We start from the raw sequence: 17350 nt of genomic DNA on the forward strand, positions 1-17350 counted from the left end.
TTGAATTAACCTATGAACTATCCTGTAACAAAAGCATCACGACGGAGAACCAATGGAATCATGCCAATCTGTCCTATTGTATTGCGCTAATTGTATTTAGATCACAGCGTGTAACCATCTGTTTTTATATTGAATATCCGTTTGTGCTTTGGTACCACATTCAAAGTCTGAAAGCATTTATTTCTTGTGCGACTCACTATGCTGAATAGCGACAATTTTAGAAGGTATAGGAAGGAATATTGTTTAGAAGGTATAGGTAGGAATCGATTATTAGAAGGTATAGATAGGTAGGAATTGATAACTCCAATCTAAATTTCATATCCCCTCCAAACATTTTTTCCAATATCTGCCACCCCGGAATTTTCCTAATATAGTTAAACACCACCTTGTTCACCGTTCTCTGACTCCTACTGAGATGATGTGTTTACGCCACTCCTCCACTGCTGGCCTAATATCGGCTCTGACTCAGAACTCTCTACACCTTTAGACTCAACGCGCGACCCACACGAGTTAGCCTGGGAACGGGATCTGGGTGAAACCCTGAACCCTGATGATTGGGGAGAGAGCCGCCTCCAGCTCCATATGCGTTAGAATAAAAGAGAACGTTTATAAAATTCTTTATAGATGGTACCTGGTCCCTTCCCGACTTAAAAAGATGTTTCCTGACACATCCGATAGATGCTGGCGTGGGTGCTTGTCAGAAGGCACATTCTTCCATATTTGGTGGAGCTGTCCAAAACTCACTAATTTTTGGCTAAATATTAAGAATTTGATCATCTCAATCACTCACCTCCCGATCCCTTTGGACCCCAAATTTTTCTACTACTCTTACCTTTTCTGGTTGCCACCTATCACCAAAACAAATTAATCAGGCACATCCTATCAGCTGCTACCTGTCAGCTGGCAGCTGATTGGAAACAGTTAATGCCTCCTTCCCTACATTCAGTCATCAATAGGGTCTGGTCGGTTCAGCGAATGGAATACATGACCAGTATCCTTAACCACTCTTGCAGAACATTTGATAAGGTCTGGGCCCCCTGGTTGTCCTTTTTCAATGCTAGTTTCCCATTCACCTAATCTTTATTTTTCCCCCTTTACTCTTTTTCTTTGACAGTACTAGCCACGCTGCCTCCCTTTTTCTTACATTCTGCTCTCCTTGCTGGTCTTTTCTTTTCTCTTTCTCTTAAAACTTAAAATTGTATCCCACAGTTTTATTAATACCACTGAATTATGTTCTTGTGTATTTCTATTGTTATTTTCAGTGAAGTTTGTCTGTCTCTTTGTAGACATAGGCCCTCATTCAGACCCGGACGCAAGTGACCGTTCGTACGTTCGGCGTACATAAAAAAATATTTAAATTCAAGCACACGCTCGTATTTTCGCTCGCAGCCAAACATCCTCCCCAAACTCAGGCGACCCCTCCTCTAACTAACGAGCGTGCCAAATAGCGAGCGTACATCCCCGAAGTGGTTTGAAGGGAACGCACGCACTAGTACTACCCGGAAGTTGGACTGTCAGATTTCGATTAACTGCTCGTTTATTCTGCCTACCTCCCTCAATCGTAACATGCCAATCAATATATCAATTAGCTTAATTGTTTTTTTTTTTTTTTTTTTACACAATGCAATAAACTTTATTTATGTCCGTGTTTGTGTTTACCCGCAGAATACGTACGGCTTAAACATTCGCTTTTAATTGTCCAAATACATGTTAGCCCCTATTAAATAATTGTTCTATTTGTTTTTCTACCCGCATATTTCCTGGAGTTCAATTCTTTATGTAAATTTGCTTACGCATGTCACTGCATCAAGCCTATCATAAGTCTCAACAAATTTCTGGCCCTGTCGAACACATGACTCATACATTAACCAATAGAATTGCTCCTGTTAATTTCCTAAATACATTAGCCAATCATAAAATTTGGGTGCACTTTATCAAAAATGATTTTTATGAAAAACTCCATTGCTATCATGAGAGCCTCCGCATTCACCAGGCGCGAGCTGCTGGTGCTTACGGAGGTGATGGATAGGCGGATCACCAGCCAGCCTCCACCCATCACCAACCGCGAGAAGCGTTCCGCATATGCGGAGGTTCGGGCCCGCCTGCGCTCCTTCGGCTCACGCCGCCATATCGGGCAGCTGGAGCGCAGGTGGTCGGACCTGCAACGGCGGACGCCCCGCTTGCTGGCATGCTTTCGCATGCAGATCGCTGAAAGTAAGTTTAATGGATTGTGGTTTTCATGTTTGTCTTTGTGGCCCTAACTGCGTGTGCATGTTTTCCCTGTATTTCATATTTATTAATTCTCCTCATATCTGCATGGCCATGTTTTCCCTGTATTTCATATTTATTCATTCTCCTCATATCTGCATGGCCATGTTTTCCCTGTATTTCATATTTATTCATTCTCCTCATATCTGCATGGCCATGTTTTCCCTGTATTTCATATTTATTCATTCTCCTCATATCTGCATGGCCATGTTTTCCCTGTATTTCATATTTATTCATTCTCCTCATATCTGCATGGCCATGTTTTCCCTGTATTTCATATTTATTCATTCTCCTCATATCTGCATGGCCATGTTTTCCCTGTATTTCATATTTATTCATTCTCCTCATATATGTTTTTTTGTTTTTTTTTGGGGTGCATTTGAAATTGTTTTTGGGCGCGGAATTGTGTTGAAACTAACCACAATTTGTTTCACATCTTTTAGGGGCCTAGCGAAGACTACGCCGTCAGCGTCCGGCCAGACGACGATCACGGCCACTCTCCCCAACCCCCAGCCAACACTCCAACTCCAGTCCTTCCCCTATTCCCCACTCCTCCCCAGCCTTCCTAGACCCTCAGCCTGATTTTTCGGGCCTCCTTCCCCTCCGTCCCAATTCCCCCTCTCCTCCAACCACCCCTCTTAGAATGACCCCCTCCCCGGAGTCGGTCATTACCCCGCCCCGATCTTTGGGGAATGGACCCACCTCCGAGGAGGACGATGGAGGGCCTTCCGTAGCTGGCGTTGGGTCTTCCGGTATGTTTTTCTTTGCGGTTTTTTATCGTCACAAACTGTTTGTATGTAATCATGGGTGTTTCCTTTTTTTGGGTTTTTTTGCTAAACTTTTGGGGTTTTTGGCGATTGCCTTTACCTGTTACTGCTGTTTTCAACATACACATAGCACACCTGTCGGAATTTGTACATAGGCCTTGTATTTTTGCCCTACACCATTTTAGTTTGATGAGTTTTAATGTTGTTTTTTTTCAATGTTTTTTGTGGAGTTTTGTTTTGTTTTGTTTTTTAATGTGGTTTCACTATTGTTGTATTAATCCCCACACTTTTCTCACCCACAGAGGAACAGAGGCGTTGGGCCGATTTATCCGCCTGTGTGGCCCAGATGCACAACAATATCATCGGGGTGCTGGTGGTCCTTGACCGTATGTCTGTCCTCCTTAGGGAGTAATTTTTTATTTTTGGCCCATTATGTTAATAAATTGTTATTTTTGAAGTTACGTTCTGGCTCATTCGTTTTTTCTAAAGCACATATTGTTTACCCTGACTGTTCCTGCAAGGATTTCAAATTTTTTACACAAGAGTGTGTGTTGGATTTTTATGTCAAACAGCCACAAGAAACACCTAACAGTAACAATCTGATTTCCCTTTTTTGGTGTAGTCACAATTAGATATTTCTACATTTTACAGGTTCCTAGTTGGTGTGCAAGCTGCTTAGGCCAATCTTACGAAGCAAAATGATTGTACAGGCTTCCTTTTGGTGTTGGTTTGGACCCTGAAAAAAAATTACATTTTATCTCAACTGGCGTCAGTACTGGATTACCCCTTAGTCAAATGTAACGTGTGTGAACCTGGTTACACTTGCTGGTAACGTTACAAAAAAGGTACAACATTTCACTCTCAAAACATTTATTAACAACATAACTGAAAAATCAAAGTTGTCACTCACAAACAAAACACACAGTGATAATCTCAAATACAACACATACCCAAAAAACCACATCACAAAACAAAAAATCAAGAACTGGTTGACGAAGGACCATGCCAACATGATTCCACAAATATGGCGTTGCAATAAGGGTTCCAGAATATATCCCCAAAATGTCCACATACAGGTTTTGTAAGGGTAGCAGGAAGTAGTCATCACTGGAGTGCCAAAGATTATGTGAAAAAACAGAAGATGGAGAAAATAATTAACAAAAAATTAGATGTTCTCAAACAAAACCAAACACATTAGGTATCAACACTGTTTTGTTTCCAATAATGACCTAAAAAATCTGGCCACCACATCATCGCGTATGGCCCCCCCACATACTGACCTCCGACCAACCTCGGGGGGGCCATCCTCAGGTAAGGCATCCTCTGGCTGCATTGGGACACCACTCCTTATGGCGATGTTGTGAAATATCCCACACAGGACCACAATTTTCGAAACCATATCCGGCAAATACATGAGTTCGCCACCAGAGCGGTGGAGGCATCTGAATCGGCCTTTTAAAAGGCCGATACAGCGCTCCACCACTTGCCTGGTGGCTGTAAGTGCGGAATTATACTCACTTTGTGGCCCTGGTGTGGGAGCCACATAAGGAGTGAGCAGCCTGGGCGTGCAAGGGTAGCCACTGTCTCCTGTGAAAAAGAATAGTCAACATCAGACTCACTCTGTATGAAGCTTAACATTGTTATGTACTAAAGGTCTCCACTTACCCAGAAGCCACGCATCACCAGCTTGTAGGTTGGTTAATTTGTGCCATATCCCTGATTGCCGGATGACGAAGGAGTCATGTGCACTTCCTGGTAATTTTGCATTCAGGGACAGGATCTGGAGGGAGGCATCACATACCACCATTACATTGAGGGAGTGATAGTGTTTCCGGTTTCTAAATATTGCCTCCAGCCGTGCTGGAGGCTGAAGTGGTATGTGAGTACCATCCACAACCCCTATGATGTGTGGGAAGCCAGCTATTTGGTAAAAATTGGCCTTAGCCACACTAAGGGCACCCATATCCAATGGCATTTGAATAAAATGATGGAGGTGCTTGAAAAGGGCCTCCATCACTGCCCTCAGGATCCGGGAAAAGGAGGATTGTGAGATGCCCGCCACTATTCCCACCGTTGTTTGGAACGATCCTGAGGCACAGAAATGTAACACCGCCATAAATTGCGTAAGTGGTGGAATTGCTGTTGGACTGTCAATTTGCCGCTCAAGATCACTCTCTATTAATGAGAGAGTGTCTATGATGATTTTTGGAGGAAGACGGTATCGTCTTAAAACCTCATCATCCGGCATTCCAAAAAGGGTGACACGTGTTCGAAATATCTGGGGCCTTGCACGCCTACGATGCCTACGCCTGGGACGAGATTGAGGTTGGTCGGCTTCCGGGAGCAGGGCCAGAACAATCCGACCCATATCAACCTGAAATGGCAACATTGGAATGTCAGGCTTTTTACACCACCCATTAAATTAAAAATTAACTTAGCTTGAAAATACCATCCATTGATGCTTACATGCCGGGGTATTGTCATGATATGTTGTAACTGCAAATAATCACAACAAAAATATACATCATTTTATGCTGGCCATGTCATTTTCAAAAATTGAAACCAGAAAAAAAAAAAGGGGACACACACACATTTGGGCAAATCGCAAAACGACATTGCGCACACTACATCAAATTGAGGCAAAATGTAAGCAAACAATGCTCCCGAAAAAGCACAAACAATTTTAAGGGATGAATAAACATTTCACAAAGCGCTAATTAGTTCGCAAATACAAGTCAGAATAGTAAGTAGTAAAAATGCGCTAATTAATTCGCAAATACAAGTCAGAATAGTAAGTAGTAAAAATGCGTTAATTAATTTGCAAATACAAGTTACAACAACGCCGCGTAAATAAAAATTAAAACAACACAGAGTTCGATTTTGCAGAAACAAACGTTACATGTGTAAGGCCAACCAAAGTTGCGTAAAGACAAACAAGAACATTTCCAAAGCAGTTTAACAAATGAACTTACCAAGAGATAATATCTAAGAATCCGGAACAAAATGTCTTTGGGGCAGAGCCAAAAAAAAACCTAAGAGAGATGAAATGACGGGAAAAACTTATTAGAAAAATCCACACCAGAATGATAGACAAATTGACCCAAAGTTACACTTCCCCAAACGTACCAAAACTGGAAACGAAAAAAAAAAATAAAAGGGAAAATAAACGAAAGGAAATCCAAAAAAGAAAGAATCCAAAAAAAAAACTTCGAAAAACGCAATCTCCTACACCAGCCAACAATCAACTCCAACCAACGTAACCTCCAGCATTCAATAAACGCCACCTCGATTCGAGACGCACCAAGCCATAAATAGTGTTTAGTTTCCCGCACAAATTAAGGAGGGATCATAGGAACGCACAATCAATGATGCGGCCGCAAAATAAGGACGCATGTATAAATACGTCACGAGACAAAAACACAATTCTGGTGTATTTCTTGTTTGAAGCTCACACATGGCTACAGACCAGGGAAACAATGGACAGTCAGGCGGTAAGTATTTCATGCATTTTGACTCAATGATTATTTTGAAACATAATATTGTGCAAGTTGTGAAGTTGACAATTCTCCAAAATTACACACATAGGTGAGGAGGATGACATGGAAGAGGCTGCTGGGCCCAGTATTCCGGGCAAAGCTGCCAAAAAGAAAAGGCAGCCACAATTCACAAGAAAGGAGATGGAGGTTTTGATTCAGAAATGTGTGGACATCCTGCCACAGGCAGACAGGAATATGAGTGCTAGCCAGAAGTGGAGAATGTGGGAAGAGGTAGCCGTGGATGTCAATAGGGTGGGTGATTATGTCCGTCTAGCCCGGGATGTCAAACGGCGGTAAGTAAACACTTGACCACCCTAAAACCAAATCAAATAAAAAGTAATGTTTCCAATTTAACCCACAGATGGGGCGACTTCAAATATCGCCTGAAACAAAAAATGGACGACAGGGCTAGGCATGCAAGGGGGACAGGTGGAGGTCCCACCCCTGTGTCATTGGAGTTGACGGATTTAGAAGAGCTGGCACAGGGGTGTGTGCAGCCTGTGGAGGTGTTTGGCGTGTCCAACATGGATACGGACATGCCAGACTTTGCGGCTCCTCATGTTGTCCCAGGTAAATGTTGTGATGTCACCAACTGTGAAATGTTATTGTGCCAATATGTAGATTCTAATGTGAGTCTTTTCTCATTTTTCCAACAGAGACACAGGCGGATGAGTCTGCTCCAGAGGGGAGCCTTGGCCGCAGAATTTCTGCTGGCTCTGCAGGGGAGGAACCAGTACATCCGGCTGAGGACCCTGCAGAAGCCAGTCCAGGGCAATCCCCCTTGCAGGCAGTGTCCCTCCTCACAGAACTCAATTTTAAATCGGATTTCCATACGGAGATTCTGCAGAGGATGGACGCCAGTCTGGTACGGGTGGCTGAGGCCCTGGAGCAAAATGCTGCGGCCAACGTGACCATTGGTCAGGCCCTGGCGGAAAATACCAGGGCCAACATCCGCATTGCCACTGCCTTGGAGCAGCTCGTTCGCCAGCACATGGTGGAGCCGACCTCCCTTCCCGCCGGAACATCAGGATCCTCCACCTCTGGCACAACATCAGCCAATCCTCCAAATGTGCCTAGCCCTGTGCCTAGTCCAGAGGCCACAACATCTGCCTCTGGACAGGCCAGCCCGATGACATCCCGGACCCGGTCTGGCGCCCTCCCTCCCCCAGCCAAACGGCTGAAAAAACGGTGACACCATTGGCTACTTTTCCCACACTCCTTCTGTGCTTGCCTCATATTCCTTTCTGCCCAAAACTTCCCTCTCCTTTCTTGTGAATTGTTTTTAATTTTTGAATTTTCGTTTACCCAAAAATTAATGTTTGCACAATTAATAAATATTGTGGAATGAACACTGCCAAAAATGTTTGAGTTAAATATGTTTTTTTTTTTTTTGTGGGATACCAATAAATTTACCACAAATGTACGACTTTGTATTCTGACATTATTGTAAAAATGGGTTACATTTAATCCGGGCCCACAAGCCAACAACGTTCAAACTAAAAAATTACACATTGAAAAAAAAGGGCTCGTTAAGGACGTTTAAAACATTACCTAAGGAGGAAAAATCACCTTGCAAACACAAAATGAGGGACCAAACCTAAACATGATGACATTATTGTTACAATAGTCCAAAAACGAACACATTGCGGCCAAAATACACCCCCCACAAATGTACGCTAATTGATTGTGTAATCCAGACATTAGCAGCTCTGATTTCCACCTGCGTTCGGTTTTGTGCTAGCCAAAAAAACTGCTTTCCAAACACATACCAAGCCGGTTTTCAATCCAACACTAATTGATTTTCTGACAAGCCGTGATTAATCGATGCTACATCGTGGAGTCCCGGGACGGAGGAGAAGGCCATCGCCACTGTGGTCGAGTTATCCAGCCCCTAAGCTGTGCGAGCATTTTGAAGGGAAAGATATTCATCCAGTGACGTATTAGTTGGTACGAACACATTTGACGTTCGCATTTGTTAATGTATGTACTACCCAAAAACGCCTCGCCACGCCTGCGTTTTTCCATCTCCACCCCCGTCAACGCCCAAAAACGCCCTGTTCTGTCAATCACATTTGACATGTCACTTCCTGTTCGCTATTTGACGAACGAGACAAAAAAAACTTGCAATCTGCCGTACGCACATGCGCAGTGTAACACAGACGCATGCGCGGTTACTCAACATCGGAACGCAATGAGCGTACTGCTGTTAACGAACGGCTCTGAATCAGGGCCATAGTTTGCTGTATTTCGTGTAGATCTTTAATATATATACCTTTTAAAAAAAAAATTCCTTTTTCTTTAGGATCGGTTACATGTTCCTTCTCTTGTATGATCTTCCTCCTACCTCAAGAAACCCCAACACTTCAAAATAGACTGCCTTCCACAGTTGTCCTGGTTGCTATAAATGTGGCATATGTAATATTTGTAAATATATACACAGACAAAGAAGAACCTTTCATAATTCCACAAACAGCAAGGAATATAAGATTAAACATCATTTGAATTTCAACTCCACATCAGTCATATACCTGCTAGAGTGTACTTGTGAAACCAAGTATGTTGGTAAAACTAAACGACCCATAAAATTAAGGATACAAGAACATATCCAAAACATCAAGAATAAAAGTAGAGGGACATTTGGTATCTCAACACTTCATCCAGCAGCATCAATCTAATCCAGAAGATTTGACCTTCAAAGCAATCGAACATGTACAACTTGGAGAAAGGGGTGGCGATCTGGCAAATAAGTTGGCCAGAAGAGAAATGTACTGGATCTTCGAACTATACACAATGACCCCGCGAGGATTTAACGATAGCTACGAGATAGCACCCTTTCTATAAGACATTGGTTCGGATGGCAGTTTGTGAATCTCGTAGTTTCCTACAGTCATACCTGGCTATAAGCGCCCAATCTCGTCAGATCTTGGAAGCTAAGCAGTGATGGGCCGGGCTAGTACTTGGGTGGGAGACCACCAGGGAAGACCAGGAACTGTAGTACGTTACGAGATTCACTTTTCCTACTCCGTCAGCCTGCAACTGTCTAGTAGCAGAAAAACCCTGGAATACCTGAGAAAAGACTGATCATCGCAAGAAGCACCTACTAAGAGAATACTACATACTAAAGATGGATAACTTATAAAGCCATTCACTCCCCCCCTGGACTTTGGAATGACTATTATGCCATCAGAAAAGGACTATATTTTCTTCTTTTCTTCTTTTTTTCTCCTTTCTTTTCCCTTTTTTATTATTAGTTTGGTCCTTTTGGACTCATCCCCTACACAGTCCAAATGATTCTCATTATGATTACACAATCTAATAGTCCTCTTCAAACTATAGGGATTGATACACCTTTTGACAATTATTTTAGAAGGATATTTGTATGCTAAATTTATGACTACGGGAACCTGCAATTTATTACCTATGTGGATATAAGTACTAATACCATCTCTTATTCATATAGGATAATTATCCGTGAGAAATATACAGATGTCTGTCTTTCGATACTTCAAGATGCTTGTCCATCACTTAGTGTGGGTACACACTGGGCGATATTACTGAGCGACTGCACGATTACGACATCGTAATCATGCAATCGCTCAGTAATTGTGCACAAATCGTGCACTTTCATTTCGGAAACGACCAGTGATGCGCACTCCCGCTGGTCGTTTCCGACATTGTCCATCGCCTGAACATGCAGCACAACCTGACGACCTCGTCAGGTTGCTGCATGTCGGGGAATGGGGGAGAGAGTCTGGCGCTGAACGATATCGTTAATGATATCGTTCAGCGGCTGTGCTCAATGTCATGAATGACATTGAGCACAGCCTGCCAGGGACACACTACACGATATCGCTCAGGGAGCATATCGTGTAGTGTGTACGCACCTTTACTGTATCATCAGATCGTGATGTAGAGGATCCTGCAAACCTGGGTGTACTAAGATGGCCGCACTAGGGAATCTAAAGATGCATGCAGCAAATCGAGAGCACCAAGATGGCCACCAAGCGCTACCCGACCAAGAGCTGTAAGATGGCCGACGCCAACCATTAAATCGGGAGTAGCAAGATGGCCACCGCCAACCACAAGACTGCGAGCATGAAGATGGCCACCAACACTTATCACCTGATTGAGAGCATCAAGATGGCCACTGCTAGCCACATGACCAAGAGAACCAAGATGGCCGACACCAATTACATGACCGCGACCTCCAGGAGGAAGCACAAGAAGAAGCACATCCTTAAAGCTCCGGTGAATAGCACCAGAAGGGCGGAAATAGAACACTGTAAACAGCTAGATGGGCGGAAATGATGCGACATTATGAACACCTCCCAGTTTGTCCCATTAAGTGGGTATTTATACCAGGTACCCCACAGGAGTTACACATCCCTTGAAGAAGTCTACTAACTGGACGAAACGCTTTGGGGACTCCTGGTTCCACCTTCCATGAACTTACCTTTTATATTTCACTCAGATAAGCCAATCCTTTTTTATTCCTCAATTTTTTTTTCCAGTTTTTATGCTTACTGTTTTTAACATCTATCAGTGGCATTTTTTATATATGTATATGTTTTACTATATGTATGTTGCCCTATACATTTAGGGTATTTCTTATGTTATAATTAAATTCCTCTAATATTACATTTTCACTGTTGTATGTACTAAAGTTATTTATTTATATATATTCTATTGAATTGCACTCATTGCACATTTTGCACTTTATTATTGCAATTTGCACATGTACCTAGGTTTTGGAATTGTGCATATAAATTTATATTTTTATTTTCATTTATTACCTGCACCTTTGCAACATTGCACATATTTGCACATATAGAGCGCTTTACATCAGCTTTGTTATTACCATATATATATATATATATATATATATATATATATATTGTGATAGGATCACTGGTAAAGTGGTCTGTGGCAGGTACATTTGTCCCAGATTCCTGTCTTTTGTGTTTTAAACCCCCAGGAGAAAGTCTGCAGTGTAGCAGGCTTGAGTTTCGGCTTTTTGAAAAGCCGGTTTGGGACCTGGGGGTTGTGGGTGAGAGGAGAGGGAGGGCTCCACCCACGGCCACTCTAGGTTTTGGTTCTCGCAGCCTGGTAACAGGCTTGTTAGTTTTCCACCTGAGAGTGGCCAATATAAGCCTAGTGTGTTTAGGGCTGAGTGTCTCACCTGGGAGAGCAGGCAGGGAGTTTGCTCAGAGACACTTGAAAAACCTATTTGTGAGTACTGTACTGTGCTTTGTTGCTGGCGAGGGCATTAGGCCCTGCCAGGTTCTGGTAGTGAGGGAACTACCTGTGAAGTTAGTGCCCCGACAGGGCTAGGATTTATATTTATGTTTTCTTTATATTTCTGTCATTGTACAATAAAGACTGGCGCCGACCAGCTTGTACTTGCATCCAGACTGGTGTGCTGCTTCCCTGCTGCTGTGTGTGTAAGGAAGGAGTCCTCTACCCAGGAGAGGGACCCCCTAACCTAACTGTGTCACAATATATATATACATACACACACCACCCACCCACATATATATATATATATATAGATATAAAATATATATACTGTACATCTTCCTTCCTCCCCGCCTATCTCATCTGTGTCACTCCTGTTTGTCTGCCCCTCCCTTTCAGAATGTAAGCTCTTTTGAGCAGGGCCCTCTACCCTCTTGTGCTTCTCCCTATTGTATTTTCATTTATCTCTTTCTCCATACTAGGACAACTAACACTTGGCTGCTTATGTGGGTATAAAGGTTGCTAATATATAACTATGTTTATTATACATGTCTGTGTCCTGCATTGTATTGTATTGTAAGTCGCTGGTTACTTATTTGTTTATGTACTTTGTAAGGCACTGCGGAACACTCGTGTCACCATATAAATAAATAATAATAATAATGCTCAGTTATGAGACCTTTAAAATAAGTGCTGGATTTATATCCCACAAAGCTTCTGAAATTGGTCACTGGCCATCAAGGGACTGCAACAGATGAAGGCAATCCCTGCTGCATTATACATCTCTGACGCTATGACTCATCATTACTAAATATTTGATGGGGGTAATTAGGTTTAGAACTCGCATAGAGTTCTACCTAATTTCCAGAGGAATTCATCATTCCTCCGCTCCATAACTATCTATGCTGAAAAGCTGTCATTTTTGTGATGACAGCTTTTCTGGAAATAGATACTTTTCCCTGCCTGCTCTAACTTACCGCAGCTGTAATCAGTGCTGCACATGCAACGTTACATTCACAAAAGCAGCACATGCGCGGCACTGATTACAGCTGCGGTAATTCTGTTAGCCCCCTGTTAAACAATGCTGTGATTACCTGCATTGTAAAGAGATGGACAGTGCCATGGTGACATGGCCACAAAATCAGCATGAATAGAGTTATCAATCTGTCCAGACCAACCACTTAACTCTGGAAGTGAGCGGCACTGGGCAGCCTTGAAGGGGTTCTGGGCGATGTGCCTGCTTTTCCAGGTGCCTACCAAGATTTGGGAGTCTCCCGGGCATTCCGAGAGAGTAAGTAAATATAGGTTACACTCAAGTAGATCAGACATCTATGATATCAACATCCTGAGACTGTAGTAGTGTTACAGGTCTTTATATATTGCTCACTGTGATATTTAACATTTATTTACATGATTAATAAATAAGCCCAGAGTCATTTCAAGCTGCTCAAATAAAGATATTCTATAACATGTATGTACCTCTCCTTCCAGCTGTACCCAGAAAACCAGTGCCTCCTATACAGCCCAGGGCAGAGAACATAATGTAAGTATTATACAAAACATTTATTTTATATGGTTTATTCATTATTTCTCTCCACACAGGCATGGCTACAAAGCTGTATCTGCTGTGTTACATCCCTGCGTCATTAGACCCAGGGGCGGATTGGGAATTTAAAGTGGCCCTGGAAAAAAATGTGGAAGAGGCCCTATGTGCGCGCGCCCAGAAAAGTGGGTGTGGCCTAATAAGGGGTGTGGTCTAATGAGAAATGCCATGCCCACAAGCCACTCCCCCCATTATTTCATGCTAGGGGCATGCCCACAGCTCCAGGAGATGATAGCCATGCCCCCAATCCCTCTCTTTTGTGAATAAGTACAGCAAGCATGTGAATTAGTATTTTCTTACCTATATGTTTTCTCTGCAGCGGGGAACCTCTGAAGAAATTGATCCTTCTTGGACAGGCAGTTTCTTAAGTCGGTGATCACTATTCATGCAGGAGATCACATAGTCCGGAAGCCGCCTGTTTGTGTAGCAATAAAGCCAATGTCATCATCATGCAACAGAGGTTTAACCAGATAATGCATAGTAACAGATGTTTTGGGGCAGGACAATATGGGAGTTTCCTATATTGAACAATTTAATATTAATAAAATATATTTGCTCATTTGGTACTATATGGTTTCATTAGAATTGTTATCTTACTGAAGATTACTGTGCCCCAGTGTTTTCATCTAATAGTACCAGTGGTCCTACTGTCCTATATGTGTGTCTCCAGCATCATCACCTTGGTGTGTCTCCAGCCTATCTCCTCTCATGTGTTTCTTCAGCGCTATCCCCCTGCACCTCTCCAGTGCCACCCCCAATTCTCTCTGGCGCCATCCGCCTATGTCTCCCCACAGTGCTATCCTCCTGCGTCTCCCAGGCGCTATCCTCCTGCATCTCCTCAGTGGCGTCTTCCTGCCCTAGCACAGAATAGCCCTTCTTTCTCACACTCAGGTCATCTCCCCTTAGCACAGAATACCCCCCTCCCCATAGATCATCATTTCCTGCACCCCTAGTGTACCAGAGCCCCCTCCCCACAGACAGATCATCTCCACCTAGTATAGCAGACCCCTCCCCACAGAAATATCATATCTCCTTAGAACAAAATGAGCCCACCCCACAGACAGATCATCTCAGTAAAGCAGACCCCCCTCCCCCACAGAAAGTCCATCTCCCCCCAGTTCAGCAGATCTCCTCTCCCCCTCTCCAACAGATCTTCTCCCCTCACCCTCTCCCCCTTAGACACATCATCTCCCCTCACCCTCTCCCCATTAGACACATCATCTCCCCTCCCCCATAGACACATTATCTCCCCTCCCCCCATCCCCCTTAGACAGATCATCTCCCCTCACCCCCTCCCCCTTAGACAGTTCGTCTCCCCTCACCCCCTCACCCTTAGACAGATCATCTCCCCTCACCCCCTCCCCCTTAGACATGTCATCCCCCTTTCCCCTTAGACAGATCATCTCCTCTCCCCCTTAGAAGGGCCCCTCACCCCAGACATCCCGAGTCTCTCCTGATGGACCTAGCCCCAATGTCCTGCACTGCAGCTAGCCAGAAATTCTCCTCTCCACTCTGCCCTCTCCCCAGGCTGTGAAATTAAACTTGACACTTCACAGCCTGGGGAGGGAAGAGTAGAGAGGAGACAGACTGCCTGGGCGGCCTACCATTCCCGCCGGCGCCGCAACTTACCTCCACCACTGTCACCCGCAGGCCGGGTCTTCTTCACTCCTCCGCGGCGTGTGACGCCAAAGCCATGCTGGGCGGGGTTTAAACAGGCCGCGCTGGCCTCGCGAGAGAGGCTCAGGCGCGGCAAGGCAGAGCTAACAGCCGGCCCGGGTGGCTATAAAAAAATAGTAAGTCCGCAGGTGACGGTAATAAGGGGGAAGGGCCTCAATGGAAAAGCGGCCCCACAACCAATCGGCCCACCAGGATTTTCCCCGCAGAAAGTAACTGCCAATCCGCCCCTGATTACACCAAATACTCCCAGGATCACACAGTAATGGCTACAAAGCTGTATCTGCTGTGTTACATCCCTGCGTCATTACACCACATACTCCTAGGACCACACACACATGGCTACAAAGCTGTATCTGCTGTGTTATATCCCTGCGTCCAGGGCCGTAGCTAGGGTAGTGCGGCCGGTGCCATCGCCCAGGGCACCACAGGCCAGGGGGCGCTGTTTGGGCCTGTCAAATTTCTGTTAATTATCATTCTCACTTGTAGCTTCCTCTTATTTCATCCCCAGCATTTCCTGGCCTCCCCTATCTCTTCCCTGGCCCTTCCGCATGAGGCCATTCCCCTTTTTTGGGTGCATTATGTCCCTTTGAAAAATGAGGGGGGCGCCAATGCGCTTTCTTGCACAGGGCACCAAAAAGTCTAGTTACGGCTCTGCCTGCGTCATTACACCACATACTACCAGGATCACACAGTAATAGCTACAAAGCTGTATCTGCTGTGTTACATCCCTGCATCATTACACCATATACTCCCAGGATCACACAGACATGGCTACAAAGCTGTATCTGCTGTGTTATATCCCTGCGTCATTACACTATATACTCCCAGGATCACACAGTAATGGCTACAAAGCTGTATCTGCTGTGTTACACCCCTGCGTTATTACACCACATACTCCCAGGATCACACAGTAATGGCTACAAAGCTGTATCTGCTGTGTTATACCCCTGCATCATTACACCACATACTCCCAGGATCACACAGTAATGGCTACAAAGCTGTATCTGCTGTGTTATATCCCTGCGTCATTACACCACATACTCCCAGGATCACACAGTAATGGCTACAAAGCTGTATCTGCTGTGTTACATTCCTACGTCATTACACCACATACTCCCAGGATCACACAGTAATGGCTACAAAGCTGTATCTGTTGTGTTATATCCCTGCGTCATTACACCACATACTCCCAGGATCACACAGTAATGGCTACAAAGCTGTACCTGCTGTGTTACACCCCTGCGTCATTACAATACATACTCCCAGGATCACACAGTAATGGCTACAAAGCTGTATCTGCTGTGTTATATCCCTGCATCATTACACCACATACTCCCAGGACCACACAGTAATGGCTACAAAGCTGTAACTGCTGTGTTATATCCCTGCGTCATTACACCACATACTCCCAGGATCACAGAGTAATGGCTACAAAGCTGTATCTGCTGTGTTACATTCCTACGTCATTACACCACATACTCCCAGGATCACACAGACATGGCTACAAAGCTGTATCTGCTGTGTTACAGCCCTGCATCATTACACCACATACTCCCAGGATCACATAGACATGGCTATAAAGCTGTATCTGCTATATTACAGCCCTGCATCATTACACCACATACTCCCAGGATCACACAGACATGGCTACAAAGCTGTATCTGCTGTGTTATATCCCTGCGTCATTACACCACATACTCCCATGATCACACAGTAATGGCTACAAAGCTGTACCTGCTGTGTTACACCCCTGCGTCATTACACCACATACTCCCAGGATCACACAGTAATGGCTACAAAGCTGTACCTGCTGTGTTACACCCCTGCGTCATTACACCACATACTCCCAGGATCACACAGTAATGGCTACAAAGCTGTATCTGCTGTGTTATATCCCTGCATCATTACACCACATACTCCCAGGATCACACAGTAATGGCTACAAAGCTGTAACTGCTGTGTTATATCCCTGCGTCATTACACCACATACTCCCAGGATCACACAGTAATGGCTACAAAGCTGTATCTGCTGTGTTATATCCCTGCATCATTACACCACATACTCCCAGGATCACACAGTAATGGCTACAAAGCTGTAACTGCTGTGTTATATCCCTGCGTCATTACACCACATACTCCCAGGATCACACAGTAATGGCTACAAAGCTGTATCTGCTGTGTTATATCCCTGCATCATTACACCACATACTCCCAGGACCACACAGTAATGGCTACAAAGCTGTAACTGCTTTGTTATATCCCTG

At 44.2% G+C, this 17350-nt stretch overlaps 1 pseudogene; it reads left to right on the plus strand.

The window, feature by feature from the left end:
• The first annotated feature begins 9450 nt into the window (after window positions 1-9450).
• LOC148517067 (5S ribosomal RNA) lies at window positions 9451-9569 on the plus strand (annotated as a pseudogene).
• Window positions 9570-17350: the final 7781 nt, after the last annotated feature.

Source organism: Taudactylus pleione, unplaced genomic scaffold (assembly GCF_031769625.1).
Source record: "Taudactylus pleione unplaced genomic scaffold, aTauple2 ptg000227l, whole genome shotgun sequence".
In the NCBI taxonomy this organism is placed as follows: domain Eukaryota; kingdom Metazoa; phylum Chordata; class Amphibia; order Anura; family Myobatrachidae; genus Taudactylus; species Taudactylus pleione.